Source organism: Schistocerca nitens, chromosome 11 (genome assembly GCF_023898315.1).
Source record: "Schistocerca nitens isolate TAMUIC-IGC-003100 chromosome 11, iqSchNite1.1, whole genome shotgun sequence".
In the NCBI taxonomy this organism is placed as follows: Eukaryota; Metazoa; Arthropoda; class Insecta; order Orthoptera; family Acrididae; genus Schistocerca; species Schistocerca nitens.
In genome coordinates, this window is record NC_064624.1 from 69,649,704 (window position 1) to 69,665,808 (window position 16,105).

At 38.8% G+C, this 16,105-nt stretch overlaps 1 protein-coding gene across 1 annotated transcript in view; it reads left to right on the forward strand.

The window, feature by feature from the left end:
* Nucleotides 1-1,527: 1,527 nt before the first annotated feature.
* LOC126213138 (speckle-type POZ protein-like) overlaps nucleotides 1,528-16,105 on the forward strand; it is a 114,876-nt gene continuing 100,298 nt past the window's right edge. The window contains exon 1 of the mRNA XM_049940757.1: nucleotides 1,528-1,617. The gene's annotated coding sequence lies outside the window, so the exon portion shown is untranslated. The remainder of the gene's footprint in view (nucleotides 1,618-16,105) is intronic.

Genomic DNA, 16,105 nt, shown 5'->3' on the forward strand with positions numbered 1-16,105 from the left:
ACTGCACATTAACGAAACCTCTTTCGCGGAAATTCTCAATAAACGTAACTAGACTTTCGAGGTATTTAGTTCCTACTTTCATGTCCACGTCTGCTTCTTGAAGTGCGTTACTTGCTGCGCTAATGGCAAAGAGAACACCTACAATAAACTACAAACTTTTCAAATCGTCCACAGCAAGCGAGTGAGCTTTGCTCTTTGTTTTCGTTTCAACAGCGCTGTCGCTCACCTCAAGAAGGGCGCCTCTGACTTCTCTCGTCTGTCACTTTAACAGCTTTGACACTCTACACCCTACTTTGAATCTGAAAGATTCATCGCTGTTAAAGTTGGCCCCCTGTACAATAAGATTTCCCATCTCTGAGTGGATGCACTGAAAATAATGTATATCCTTTGAATTACACCAGAAAATCTGATTGCTTTTGTGCAGTAGATTCCGCCGCATCTGATAATATAAGATTAAGACTGTGGCTGTCACACGGCATATAAAATGCTCTTGGTTTGCACCTTAATATTCTGGCTTGAACACCAGTTCGATAACCTTTTATAATCGATAACGTTGGCTTCTGCAATCATGAATATCGAGCCCTAGTTCATCTAATTTCGACAAAACGGTTTCAGTCAAACTTTCTCCTGTTGTTGAAGTGGCGCTCAGGAAGTCGAAGAAGTGTTCTTCTACAGTCGCTGCGTCTTCTGATAAACTTACAGACCTAACAATCAATGTCATTTGTTCCTTGTGGCATGTGTCAGGAGTACAATCAAGCATGTCAGAAAAATATTTACTGTCGTTTACAGAATTAACAATGCTGTTTTTTACTTTGTTGGCAAGCAAATTTATGAGTTCATTTTGAATGATTTTTTCCAAGATAATGGTCATGATTTTCTTGAGTCTTTACTCAACTCTAATCTTCCTGTAAACAGGGTCAAATTGTGCTGTCATCTCGATCAAACCAAGAAAACTATCATTATTTTCTTGATAGGCCTTCTCGCTCCTTCCCTTTAAGGCCATATTACGTTGAACTAGGTACCTGATGGTGAGTGTAATGCTTTTTAGAACCAGACGCTAATGTACTTTCTGTGACGCTTGATTGTTAGCGACAACAGTGAGTAGAAAGGGCGCGGACAGGGGCTGAGAAGCAATGAACCGAATATACGCATGGGCAATAGTCATGTGTTAATAAGCAGTACTGTAGCGCGTCGGTATCCCAAAAACCCTGGTTCCCTCGACTCCGGTGCGGGAGGTAGCCTACTCCAGTGGTCACAGTCGTTTCACAGTGAGCGTAAAATTGGTTACATTACGTTAAAAGTAGTTTCAGAAACATGTTACTTTATTTTTTTCAGCTTGTCCGCAATAACAAAATTAGGACGCGACAGTCTTCGTATTACATTCGCACGTTCTGCGCGGGGTCACTGGAAGCGCTGCCCCCTGTGTGAGGCCCCCGTAGCAGACTGCAGTTGGTACCTGCCGGCCTCGCAGCCGTTGGCAGCACTAACTGCGTGCCACAGCCCAGGCGTCTGTCGCATTTGTAGCGAGTCGTATCCAGTGTGACGTTCTGCGTTGGGGTTTCGTGCTGCTGTTTCTGCGCCGAGAATTTCTTCTGCTATACCCACACCCTTAATAAGGTAAGGACGACTGTTTTCATGCGATCCCGCAGTGTTGAATTATTTTCTTTGTTTTCTTTTGGTTTGTTTTTGCAAAGTCACGGTAGCTGTAAGGTTTCATTTACGTTCACTATGGAGACTATCGCTTATAAAGCAAACCGCGTTCGTTTATTACCCTCTCAAAATACTAACGAATTTCGTATTACAAATCTTGTTATTTTAAAGTCCTGCCGACATTCCAATTAATTCAGCTGTTTTACGGACTTTAGGCATGAGTGAAAAGCATAGGCTCGCACGAGATTTCTACTCACATTGGAATTTTTTTTCCCGAAATATAGGTTCGTATTTGTACACATGTGATCCATAGAAGGATTATTCTGCGTGTTAGGATTAACAGAACAGAATGACGGAACAATGCTTCTGCAAGTAGATAAAATGCTATGCCAACTTTGACTATTAAGGAATTAAACAATTACTTTCCGTCAGGATAGTGCGTAGACCTTGGGACAGTCTGATCCTAATCCTAATGGTTTGAAATCAAACCAAGCTAGACGCATTTTGACAGTTCGATAGTGGAGCATTGAATCCGGTATTTCCTGAAGCAGTCAGCTCCACGAAAACTGCCGAATTTAGTACAACTAATCTGTTAGCTTGTTTCTCCCAGTCCTGCATTAGCAATCGTCAGCACGTTAAGTCACGCAAATGTGTTTCAATACAGAACGCTGTTCCATTGAATTTCGATATTTTCACTTTTCTAGATTAATGTTTTTGGTGACAAGGTAGTCTGTTGGGTAGTCAGTAACACAGATTGTTATCGTCCATTTCGTCTTTGTTCTATATCTGTAAGTGCGGAAATTAATGAATTATTACGTTGACCTAAAATTTTCCTCTTGCTAGAAATGTTGTCAAAATTCCCGGCGTTTAGTCTCCACTTCTGTTAATAATCGTGCATCTCCAGGCAGTGACTGTGCCGTACACTTACCAAAAAAGTAGTCTGTTTTCTGATAAGGGGGTATCTGGATGCGTGAAGCAGTGCCCCACGTAAAGGACCAGTACTGAAACACTTTGGCAGTAAAACCAGCCATCCTCAGAATCTTTTCTGATAAGTGTTTGTCAGTGCTCAGAACGATATCAAAATACAGAGTATCAGTTACAAATCTCACTGCAGAACTCAACTATTATATATATTCTTGATGGAACAGTCCATAGCTGTACTTTCGGTTCATAGCGTGCACAGGCAGTTCACCTGTGGACTGCTCCATCAAAAAATAAGTTGGAAGAAACTGAAGATTCATATACATGTTCTTGTCAAACCAAACGGGTGCTGCTGAGTAATACTTTATTAGGAGAAATAAAGAATTATTCAACTGTTGCGGCTTTAAGAAGAACGCATTGTTACATGTGTAGGTGCTTACAGTATAAAGTGTGTTGCTGTTGCGTAGTGGAAGGAATACAGTTTATATCACAGCAAGCGGATCTCTTGTCATTAATACGTTGGGAGTAATTTCATCGTCTTTAGTGTAAGTAAATGAAAAATAGCAATGCAGATGGTTGTAGACAAGCTTCCACAAAGAAGGGCTGATACGATAGCCACTTCCCTGAAATATGGGTTGTGTTGACAAATTGGTCTGCATCCATAGATACATACATTTATCCTTGTTGCATACAGCATTTATACATTTCGTAACGATGTGGGATGTGTCACTTGAACATAAGTTTTCCTTACACAAAATAGTAAATATTTTTATGGTTAATACTTCATGTCTAAAGATTCATTTATTTAGTTGGAGCTGCCCTTCAGGAGGGTCGACAGAAGCGTCCGATCCCACGCATCGGCTTTGACCCGTGACATAAGTGTGTTGTCGTGTGTGACGTCATGACGGCGCGGAGTTTGGTTTGAGTGTGGCGTGTTTGTAGATGTCGTCGTGTTGTGGTTTGTTGTGCTCTCTGGTGGTATGTTCAGGGTTTTCGTTCGTGTGGTGCAATGGGCTCATATTTTGACTAAAGTTCAGTAAAGTTCAGTCTTGATCACACCATTTATGTTTCAATGAAACCTATATCATTGAAACATAAATGGTGTGATCAAGACTGAACTTTAGTCAAAATATAATAATCTATTGATCACTGTATTCCAAAAATGTTTACCAAAATTGTAATGGGCTCAGTTTGCATTTGCTCATTATACAGAATTGTTAGTGTCAGCTGTGTTTGTAGTGGAATTCGTTTCAGTGAGTTAACGATTTTGTGTTAAGTTTAATTTAGTGTTCGCTGTACGTCGTGTGGTAATTTTAGTAAAATTAATCGGTTGTTTTTGTTCAGGAATGGATATGACGGATAAAATTAAGTGCGCAGGTCAAGGGAAGTGTTCGATCCCGATGTGTGGCTGTGTATCAGGAGATGTTTTTGAGCTATATAGGCCAAGGGAAGTGTTTGATCCTAATTTATGGGATCGGGAGCTCCTGTTTAGCTATACAGGTCAAGGGAAGTGTCAGATTCCAGACGATATTGTTGGGGAGTTTTGTGGTGTCGATTTTTTTCGTCTTTTTGTGCGGTTTTGTATGGGGGTGAGCGTCTAAATTTGTTTATATTTAGTTTGCCCCCACCCAAAAACACCCCATTTCCCGCGCTTGTCCCATTAGTGTCATTAGGCTTCTTGTGGAAAGTGTGTGTGTGTTTGTTTTTCGATGTATGTTCGTCCTCACAATGTGTACAAAACGACTTCATATGCGCCATATTGGAATCGTTGTTTATGGTCGTTTCCGCCATATCTGTGACGTCATGGGTCAAAGCAGATGGGCGGGATCGGACGCTTCCGCATTTCCATAATTTTCTTTTCTTTTAAATGTTGGTTAGATATCTGCTGGATTTTTAATGCTATTTGGCAAATGAACAAATATTTTTGTGGCTACATAATTCACACCTTTTTGTGACAAAGTGAGATTTAATCCAGAGTAGTGAAGATTGTTTCTTCTAGTGTTGCAGCTATGCACTTCGCTGTTACTTTCGAATTGGGGTGGGTCATTAATGACAAATTTCATAAATGAATATATGTACATCGAAGGTACTGTGAATATCTCAAGTTCATTAAATAAATGTCCACAAGGTGTTCTTCGGTGGGCTCCAGCTGTTAGCCTGGTCACACCCTTCTGTGCTATGAATACTTTTGCTCTTAGTGACGAATTGCCCCCAAATACGATACCATGTGTAAGCAGTGAATGAAAATAGGCATAGTAGGCAAATTTAATGATGTTCATCACCAATATTTTGCAATAACCGAAGTAGCGTAAGTAGCTCAACCTAACTATTTCAGCAGATCATCGATGTTTCTTCAAATTCAATTTCTCATCAGTGTACACATACAGAAATTTTGAATACCCTGCCTTAGCAAGAGACTTGCGTTCATAGCCTATATTTATCAATGTTGTTACGCCATTTACTGCACAGAACTATATTCACTGTTTTTTCTCAAAATTTAATAAGTGTCCACTTGCAGAGAACCACTTAGTAATTTTGTGAAAGACATGATTTACAATTTCCTTGGGTGTGATTACTGTACTTGTATCATTAGCAAAAAGAACTAGCTTTGCATCTTCATGAATATAGAGTGGCGAGTCATTAATGTATATTAAGACCAATAAGGAAACAGACTGAACTCTGTGGGACACCGTTCTTGATACCTCCCCAGTTAAAGGACTCTGCTGGTTTTGGCAGACTATTTGTAGTGTTAATTTCAGCCTTCTGATTTCTTCCAGTTAAATATGAATTAAACCATTTGTGCACTGTCCCACTCATGCCACAATACTTAAGCTTGTCTAAAAGAAATTAATGGTTCACACCATCAAAAGCCTTTGAGAGGTCACAAAATATTCCAATGGATGAAGTTCGGTTATTCAGTGCATTTAATATTTGATCAGTGAAAGCACATATATAGCATTTTCTGTTGAAAAGTCTTTCTGAAAACCAAATTGACATTTAATTAGTACATCATTTTTACAGATAAGAGGTTCTGCTCCTGAATACATGACTTTTTCAAGAATTTTGGATAAAGATGTCAGAACTAAGACTGGGTGGTAGTTGTTAGCATCAGACCTATCCCCTTCTTTATGCCGTTGTTGAACAACAGCGTATTTCAGTCCATCTGGAAAAATTCATATGTGGCTGAGAATCCTACTTATTTGTTGGGATCAAGCTTTCAGTACTCTGTAGCACAGCAAGAGGTGTAGGTTGGTGTGGAATAAGAAGATACAGTTGAGAGACGGATAAGAGAATAAACGTGAATGCGAAATAAAGGGTGGGGCTACGGGGTTCGTATGTAGCATGTACTTCATCATAAGAGCAAACCAGATGTAAACAAACGCAAGCGGGATGATTGGTCAGCAGCCGTAGCTCTCTTAAACTGGTGGTGCTCCGCTCTTGGAAGTAGGTCCAACTTAAGTGTTAGATAGCTTATTACTATGTCAGTGTGGAAGAACCTTTCAGACATTCTGACGTATTAACAGCCATCAACGTCTGTCTTAATCGTACTTTACCTACGTAACTTTTATCTTAAATTGTGTACAGTCACAGTCCGTGTAACCAGTACTTGTGCTCTGATTGTCTCGCTGTTCACACGTACCGCGAAAATGGACGACACTGCTTCCTGCTTCGTAGTGAAACACGCGCGTGGAACACCGTTAATGGCGAGAAACAAGTAGTTAATGTTCTTCACAAGATTACAGGCAAAAATCAGCTTTTGACTGTTTTTCGAGTAGGACTATGTATCAGAAATAAGGGAGATGTTAACTACATGCGTGGCGTGATAGACAGGGTCGTAGACTGACCATCATGTGTGCCGGCGGGCGGTGGTTCTACGCTCCACGTGGTGCGTAATTTTCTTTGTTTGGTTTGAATACCTAAAGCATTTAAATATGAAACTCATCACATCTACATATACATCTATATGGTTACTTTGCAATTCACACTTAAGTGTCTGGCAGAGGGTTCATCGAAACGTTTTAATACTACTACTACTACTACTACTACTCTACCATTCCACTTTCCGTTCGAGCTCTGATTTCTCTTATTTTATTATCATGATCATTTCTTCCTACGTAGTTGGGTGTCGACAAAATATTTACACATTCGGGAGAGAAAGTTGGACATTGAAATTTCGTAAATAGATCTCTCCTCAATCAAGACTGCCTTTGATTCAGTGACTCTCAGCCCAACTCGCGTCTCATATCAGTTACACTCTCACCCCTATTTCGCGATAACACGAAATGGGCTGCCCTTCCTTGAACTTTTTCGATGTCCTCCGTCAATCCTACCTGGTAAGGATCCCATACCGCGCAGCAATATTCCAGCAGAGGATGGACAAGTGTGATGTAGGCTGTCTATTTAGTGTTCTGAGAACAAAGCGCAGTCTTTGTTTCACCTTCCCTACAATATTATCTATGTGATCTTTCCAGTTGCTCGTAATTGTAATTCCTAGGTTTTTAGTCGAATAGACAGCCCTAAGATTTGTGCGATTTATCGTATACCCAAAATTACTCGGATTTCTTTTAGTACCCATGTGCATGACCTCGCACTTTCCTTTGCTTAGTGCCAGTTGCCACTTTTCGCACCATACAGAAATTCTCTAGGTCATTTTGTAGTTGGAATTGATCGTCTGATGACTTCACTAGACTGTAAATTACAGCGTCATCTTCAGACAATCTAAGGGGGCTGCTCAGATGTCTCCTAGATCGTGTAGGTAAATCAGGAACAGCAGAGGGCCTATGACACTACCTTGCGGAACGCCTGATATCACTTCTGTTCTACTCGATGATTTACCGTCTATCGCCACGAACTGTGACCTCTCTCGGAGAGGGAATCACGAATCCAATCACACAACTGAGACGATACTCCATATGCACGCAATTTGATTAATACTCGCTTGTGAGGAACGGTATCAAAAGCCTTCTGGAAATCTAGGAATATGGAATCGATCTGACATCCCCTGTCGACAGCACTCACTTACTTCATCGGAATAAAGAGCTAGCTGTGTTGCACAAGGATACTTCCTGAATCCGTGTTGGTTATGTATCAAAAACTCGTTTTCTTCAAGGTGATTTATTATGTTAAAGTACAGTATGTGCTCCAGAATCCTCCTGCAAATTGAGGTCAGTGATTTGGGTCTGTAATTAAATGGGTTACTCCTATTTCCTTTCTTGAATATTGGTGTGACCTTTGCTACTTTCCGGTCTTTAGGAACAGACCTTTCGTCAAGTGAGCAGTTGTATGTGATTGCCAAGAAAGGCGGTATTGTATCTGCATACTCTGAAAGGAACCTGAGTGGTATACCATCTGGACCGGAAGACTTGCCTTTCTTAAGTGATTAGAGTTGTATCGCAACACAAAATATACCTACTTTTGTCACTCATGCTAACAGCTGCTGTGGTTTTTCAGTGGCACCATCGTCGGTAACTTCTCCATCGCTATCGCGCAGTGACGGTGTTGACTGTTTTTTGCCACTGGTGTACTTTACATACGACCAGAATCTCTTTGGGTGTTCTACCGCGTTTTGAGACAATATTTCATTGTGGAAACTATTAAAAGCATCTCGCATAGACGTCCGCACTAAATTTCGAGCTTCAGTGAAACTTAGCCAGTCTTGGGGATTTTGCGTTCTTCTGAATTTGGCATGCTTTTTTCGTTGTTTCTGCAACAGTGTTCCAATGTTTTTTGTGTACCGTGATGGATCAGTCCCGTCTCTTATTAACTTAGATGGTATGAATCTATTGCTGTCGATACTGTATCTTTGAATTTGAGCCATATCTTCTCTACACTTACATAATTAGCTTGGGAGGAATGGAGACTCTCTCTTAGGAAGGCATCAAGCGAATTTTTATCTGCTGTTTTAAATAGATATATTTTGCGCTTATTTTTAGTGGTTTTGGTTGATATGGTTTTGAGCCATATATGGCAATTAACTTGTGCATCACCTATTTCAAGAAAAATACACATCTTGTAGTTCACAATTGCATATCACACAGAAAATTTCTGGTTTCATTGCAAGTATACATTCTTAATTACAGATATATTATAAAAGATTGCAAAAGATGGTTGAAGATAAAACATTACGTGATTAAATGTTTTGGAGAAAAATAAAATATTACTCTGTTCGAATATGCCCATTGTTTTGTAGGACAGACGTGGTCTCACATGAGCCAGAGTGATAAATGTCGCAGAAAGATGGAAGACAATTTTGATGGCGTCGAGCACGCTGTACAGATGGATTATATTTAGAGTTGTGGTCGTAACACTGCAGTCTGAACACGACAGAATTGATATGGAGCCAAGTTAAGGGATTTGTCGCGAGAAATAACAAGACATTACGCTGTCAAACGTACTGCAACTAATGCGCGAAGCTTTGTGACGCGCCACTGCCAAACGATGGCGAACTGCAGAACAGCACGTCACGAAAGAGGAGGAGGAGGAGGAAACGTGGACATTTTTCTGGCTTGGGGTTCTGTTTCTGATAGACTCGTTATCAACGTAGCTGCACTGAAATGTGTTCAGCGGTGTCCGATGTGGTAGGAGTTCAGAGATTACCAGACAACTGACTCCGATACCTTCAGTGGCTTACGTATTTGACTACATTGCGCTAATACAGTGCGCTTTTCCGCCACACACAGCTCATGTAGAAAAATTACCCTCGTTAGTCACGAATTTTCATCACTCCCCCTTTTAATTACGATAGTATGTTCGCTAATATCGATGGCGTTTTATACTTTCCGTCCGGTCACCTAAGGAGAAAATCACCCGAGTTTTGCCATACATTATTTCCTTCTGTTTAAAATTCACATCCAAAGCTGTGTTGTCCTCTGCTCGTCTCTTTCTACGCCTGAACTGCCACTGCTCACTTCAGTGCACGTTAGCTGGACCACTTGCCCGGCCAGCGCTGTCAAAGCTAAACGCGCCGGTAAAGCTGTTGCCCCGTATTACAGCACAAGTCGATACGCACAGCATAAAACGAAACCTCATTATCGTACTTGATTGCACTTGTGACCGCTTGGCATCTGCTCCACCTGAAACTAAATCCACAGAGGTTCCAGCAAACGCGGAAGAGTACATAGTGTAATGTTTACATGAAGTTTAATGTGATGAACGGAGTATATTCCGATGTCCAAATTAGCAATACATTCAACGCACTTTGCCGTATATATCATGCCTTCCAAATTAAAATCTTAAACTGCTAGGGCACAACCACGTACCGTAAAACAAGACTCCCCACCGAGTGTCCTAGCGATGCCACACAAGCTTTGACCTGTGCCGTAGTTTCACGGAGTCGTGTGAAGTTAGCACCCCTTTTTCGAGAAATATACATTTTTTTCATAGTTCTTGATAGATGTGCCATAGTTCTAGAGTTCTTTATACAAAATTTGCATAGTTCTGCAGAATGTAACGTAGAAAACAACAATACTGGAAAAAAGTTTCGTATCGAAAACATTCTTTGTCAATTTCCGCAAAATGTAAATAAGTACAAGAGTTCTGAGCACAGTTTTTAACAGAGCCTCAATAGTTCTATCGAAGATCCAAATAACATTTATTTGTGCAGCTAATAGTTTGCGAGATAATTGCAGTTTAAGGAGAAAATCTTTTCACTTACTGTGAAGTTGGCACCCTTTTTTCACAAATGTATATTTTTTCAGAGTTCTAGATAGATATGCCATAGTTCTAGAGTTCTTTGTAAAAAATTTCAATAGTTCTGCAGAATTTAACGAAGAAAACGACAATACTCGAAAAAATTTTCGTATAGCAAATATTTTTTGTTACTTTTCCCAAAAAGTAAATTCGTACAACAGTTCTGAGGACAGTTCTGAACAGAACCCCAATAGTTCTATCGAATATCGTAAAAACAGTTTTTTGTGCAGCTAATACGTTACGAGATAATTGCAATTTAAGGAGGAAACCTCTTCACTTACTGTGAAGTTGGTACCCTTTTTTTTCAGATATATATATATATATATATATATATATATATATATATATATATATTCAGATTTCTTGATAGAAATGCCATAGTTCTAGAGTTCTTTGTACAAAATTTGAATAGTCCTTCAGCATTTAGCGAAGAAAACAATAAACGAAGAAAACAACAATACCCGAAAAAATTTTCGTATCGAAAACATTCTCTGTCAATTTTCGCGAAAAGTAAATTCGTGCAACAGTTCTGAACAGAACACCACGAGCTCTATCGAAAATCATAATAACATCTTTTTGTGGCGATCATAGTTTATACGGTAACTGCTTTGATGTTAGACCCACTGTCTCCACAGAAAAAATAAATTCGTAGAACAGTTTTGACGAACAGTTCTAGATATCACCCCAAGACTTCTATCGATAATCATAACATTTTTTGTAGTTATAATAGATTGTAAGATAACTGATTAATTGTGGGGCTCAGTTACTCTACAATAAATTATGTCCAGTCGTACGTTCTGATGACAGCTCTGGATAGCATTGTAAGAGTTCTATCGAAAATACTAGTAACACATTCTGTGCAGGTAACTGTTACGTAGTAACTGCATTTAATAAGGAATGCTTACGAGCATTTCCCGTGAAGTTTGCACCCCTTTTACGAGAAATATACAGTTTTTCATAGTTCTTGACATGTATGCAATAGTTCTGGAATTCCCTGCTCGAAACACGAATATTTCTGCAGAATTTCGGGAAGAAAACAACTCGGCAAAATTTTGGTATAGTAAAAATTTATTTGTCAGTTTGGAAAAAATAAATTTGTATAACAGTTCTGTTGGCAGTTCTGGATAGCACCCGAAGAGTTGTATTGAAAATGATAAGAACATTTTTGTGGCGATAATAGTTTATACGATAATTGTTTTAATCTGATACTCACTTTCTGTACGAAAACAAAATTCGTAGAATAGTTCTGATGACAGTTCTGACTAGCACCCACAGAGTTCTACCAAAAACTATAACATTTTTTGTGACGATGACATTATATGAGATAATTAATGTGGGACTCACTTTTGTCATGTAAAAGTAATAAATTCGTACATAAGGCCTGATGGCATTTCTTAATAGGACCCTAAGAGTTCTACCGAAAACTGTAATAACGTTTTTTGTGGAGATAACAGTTAATGAGATAATATCATTTACGAGAGACCCACTTGGTCTACATTATAATAAATTGGCACAACCCTTTTGCTGACAGTTCTGGGTAGCACCGAAAGAGTTCTTTTAAAAACCCTCATAACATTTTTATGGTGCCAATAGATTATGAAATAGATAGTGTGTAAACTCTGCAGTGGGTGTGCGCCGATGTGAAACCTACTGGCAGATAAAAACAGTGTGCCGGACCGTGTCTCTAACCCCAGGCTGTGACGAAGGAATATCGTCACAATATCCTTAATTCCAGGAGTGCTACTTCTGCAATTTTCGTAGGACAACTTCTGCGAAATTGGGGACGCAGGAGATGAGGTACTGCTGGAAGCACAGCTATGACGACGGATCGTAAATTCTCACTTTTATTTTGGAATTAAGTGAGACATAAACAATGTTACAATGTGCAGTGCAGTACACAAGAAGCTCCTTTATCCGGACTAGGTGGGACCGGAAGTAATCCGGATAACCGAAAATCCGGATATATATTCTAATAAATACAAAAAGTTTAAATGTTCAGCACTGTACAAATGCCGGTACACCTTCTTAAGACTGACTGTAGTAACTGTAGGTGGAAGCGTGGGATGTGCACGCTTAGATGATTCAAAGAGAGAAGGCTAGTCAGTGCAAAACAAACAAACAGACAGCTGAGAGAGCAGATACATTCACACGCGCCACTAACCAGATGGTGTCACACCTGTCGAGAAGCGCACCAGAGGTACAATGAGCTGTGGTGGAGCGTTGTTGGCGTGGTTACTATGCAACTTACTTGATGGGCATCAATACACCGTTATATTAATGGACAATACTTGAGAAACAATGTCATTCACACACTCTGAGCTCCTTAATCACTCAGTACTAGACTAAATTACCGGCCTATTGACAAGCAGTCTATTTACCTCACCGACTACATATCATCGTGTCATAAGAAAAAAAAGAGAAAAATACCAAGGGACACAAAATATGAATCCGGATAAACCGGAAATCCGGATTAGTGAGGACCAAATAAACGAGGTTCTTGTTCACAATATTCGAACTCCTTATTAACGTTAATACTGTATCCCCTCAACATAATAACATCTCTATCAGTCATGTACTGAATTAGGATTTAAACATACTACTTAGTTCATTTGTACAATATATTCATTCAAATATACTTACATTTCTGTACATTGTAAAGACTTTTGACTCTCGCTGTAGTGTAACTCATCAAACTTCCACACTTCCTTTCTAACTAGAACAAATGTTTGCAACAATATTAATGATTGCAATTTCAAATTTATTCGTTACACACAGCACATGTTTTTATGTATCCTAGCGTCTGGTGCTGTTACCACCTAACTTTCATCCATGAGGGTATTGGGCATATTTTTAGCTGTTATTGGGCCCTGGATGTCATGAGAGTTCAAAACAATTACTGTTTTACGTAATAAAATTCTTCTGGTTCTTCCTGATTCTAAAAATATACATTTCATGTACAGTAGACTATCTCGTCATTCTCGTGCTTACATGTCATTTCGTTTAATTTAGGCGCCGCAGTTTCCGTAGAACCTCGTTTATGTAATATCTTTGAAGAACTTGTCGACTGTCGTATGTGCAGGAAAAATGTTTACATGGCATAAAATAAAATCAGAATGCGTTTCAGCAGTTGCAATATGTTTTAATGATGGAGTAAAAATGGTTCAAATGGCTCTGAGCACTATGGGACTTAACTTCTGAGGTCATAAGTCCCCTAGAACTTAGAACTACTTAAACCTAACTAACCTAAGGACATCACACTCATTCATGCCCAAGGCAGGATTCGAACCTGCGACCGGAGCGGTCGCGCGGTTCCAGACTGTAGCGCCTAGAATCGCTCAGCCACTCCGGCCGGCCTGATGGAGTAAAGATTAAAAACAATGAGCAGAACAGGCATTAAAACTAGAAACAACATGAAAATTGTGCTGGTATGGGCGCACAGGCAACATGTCACATAAACTGAAAAAGCTGCTGAAAGCATGAAAAAGGAGGCCAGAATAACAAAGAAAAGAAGTAAAACTAAAGAAAATGGAAAGAACACGAAAGGTATCAACATGATTATGGAGCAGGAATGGTTTGCAATGTCGTCATTGAGAAGAAAATGACATACAAATATTTAGTTTCAATTTTCTGTAATCAACGTGTTTCCTTACAGAGATACTGTTAAAGCTACATAAACAAGGCTGTGGGTGAATAATAATATAGTGCTTGCCTACACACTGGACCACATTATTTAACAATGGATTAAATATTTTAAACTGCAGTATGTCATGTTATGTTCTTAAATTATTAGGAGAAAAAATTGATTCTTAAAATACATTTTTTTTAAATAATCAAAACATGAAACTGGTAAATATTACTGGTTTGCTGTTTCAACAAGGTAATAATTCAGAGAATAAAATTCGTTTTTATCTTTTATTGGAATAGCGTTAAGTACATTGAACCTAAAATAACAATTACGTGTAATTCAGTATGTAAGAAAAACATCAATATTCACTGCACAATGTAGTCCACAGATTTACAATTTTTTTCACCTATAGCTCACAATCTACCAATTCTTTGATATCATTCGTGGATCTATTGACAGTCTTGCATTATTAAATTTCAAAGTACCAGTAAAAACTACAGGCCGTGATGTACAGGTCCCCTTAACAGCTCTTCTTCAGGATACACTAAAACTCAGAAGGAAATACATATGTAGGGAATTCAGTAATAAATAAGCATCGAATTTATGAGGTGTGAAACAACCAAGAAAAATAAGTAGAAAAATATGTACGTGAAGTTTAGCGCATAAAATGCTCTTATTCTAGTAACTAAAACAGGAGGGCTGTGGTTCCAGAAACAAAGAAACTAAGAATTAACATAAGAGATGTATTTATAATATTTAGATATCAACTTTTAGAAATTGCTTACCTTATACAGCAAAGTTCCTATGTAAAAACTACTTGTTTCGTCTCGTCGGTCTTGTAGCTGCCATTTGAAAATTTTCCTGTTTTGACATACATGAACAGGTGTGGAGAAATTATCGTTTCTTTTGAAACTCTCTGTACATCTTTATACAGGTCTCGTACTGCTTCCAGTAGGTTCCATCGAAGACATATGCCGTGTAGTGTTTGATGGAGCTATTACAATGAATGGCACCAACAAGAGTGTACTCTTGATTGTTGACTAAGATTTCTTTCGTGATCGTTTGCAACACACATTTATTCCTCTGATTCGGAGAAAACTGATCTTCAGTTAGCGGACAAGTTGTTATACTAGTATCCATCATCAAGTAGCATCCGAATTTCTTTTCTTCGACTGCTTCTCCTTTACATTTCTTGCATTTTATGATAGTCTTTAGACTTCCATTTGTGGCATCTACAGGCTCTTGCATGAAATTATAACCAAGTCTGAAAAGCACATACGTATCAACGGAAATATAATGTTGTTTCACATAGCGTGAATATAGGCACGTCAGACACGATATCTTTTTGTTGCAAATCGGGATATCTTCTAATATTTGTCTCATATAATTCCCCAACATATGACTCTGCATTCAGAGACAATATTTTTCGAGAGATTGCTCCTTTTTTTAGGAACGGTATCACATATAAAATATCAAATCTCTGCTTAAAATGCTGGGAGTTTATAATTTTTTTGTCCAAAACATCCAAAGCCAGATCCAAAAATGGATGGCTCGCCATTCGAATGGTACATTTGAAATCATCACTGAGTGATATTGCTTGCATGAAGAAGGTCATCAAAGAATCGAAACCGCACTTTCCCTTCAAGTTGTAGGAAGCAGATTTGAATTTGCTTGAGGACCCATTTGGGAAAAGTGACAAATTAATGTCTATGAATTTCTTAGTCGAATTCCAGTTTGGGCAATCATCTAAGTAGTTTTTCTTGCTCTTAGTTTGCATGCTCGATGTGACAATGATTTCATTTTGAAGCTTTTTCAGCATTGCACTCTCCTCCATTTTATTGTTACGGGTCTCTCGGTTTTCTTCTGTTTTCTAACCACAGGATGAAATTTCAGTGACATCCCTGGTGAAGTATGATTCTCGATAGTCTTTTGTGGAATGAAATATCTCTAGAGTCCAAATTCGGCAGTAAATTATTATCTGAAGAGCGCTGAAAACACACACTATCACTCTTGACTGAGAGACTTTTGTTCTCCGCATTCATAACAAGTGAGCTCGAAGTAGGAGAAAATCGTATTCAAAACTATTAAAAATTTTGTTTAACTCTGTCTCATTGCCATCTTTGTGTTGGGTCTCACATCATAAGGTATTGTTCAATGTGCTCCCAGAATTATCGAGTATATGATTGCTTTTGGGGTTTGTTATCTTCAGCTTCTTATTCT